Consider the following 594-nt stretch of genomic DNA (forward strand, 5'->3'; position numbering starts at 1 on the left):
TGTGGATGCACGACAAGGTGCGGTTGGCCTTCCTGACCGCGTCCCCACACTGCCGGCCCATGTTCATTGTGGCATCAATGATGACTCCAAGGTCTCTTTCTGCCTCTGCGCTGACGAGAAGGGAGCCCCCTGCCTGTCGGTGTGCCGCGGGTTCTTCCTCCCCAGGTGCAGCACCTTGCACTTGTCCGTGCTGAACCCATCCTGTTCCCATCCGCCCGCCCCTGTCACCTGTCCAGGGCCAGTTGTATCCTGTCCCTCCCTTCTAGCGTGCCCGCTTCCCCCCACATCTTCCTCCCTTCTGTGACAATGGGGACCCCACTGGCCCTTTTCCAGTCCTGCGGCACCACACCAGAGCACCACGAGCGCTCGTAGAGCCGTGCCAGGGTCCCGCCATGACCTCTGCTCATTCCCTGGGGGGTGTCATGGGGGACACTGCGGGGCACTGGGTTGTGGCGGGGGCACTGCGGGTGCCCATGTGTGTGTGTGTGTGTGGAGGGGGCACTGGCGTGTCCTTGCAGAGGGCAGCACTGCGGGGTGCGTGTGCTGGTCACTGCGGGGGTGTGCCCCCCCCCGCCCCCCGCGTTCTCTTTTTTT

Source organism: Alligator sinensis, unplaced genomic scaffold, assembly GCF_000455745.1.
Source record: "Alligator sinensis unplaced genomic scaffold, ASM45574v1 scaffold687_1, whole genome shotgun sequence".
Lineage (NCBI taxonomy): Eukaryota > Metazoa > Chordata > Crocodylia > Alligatoridae > Alligator > Alligator sinensis.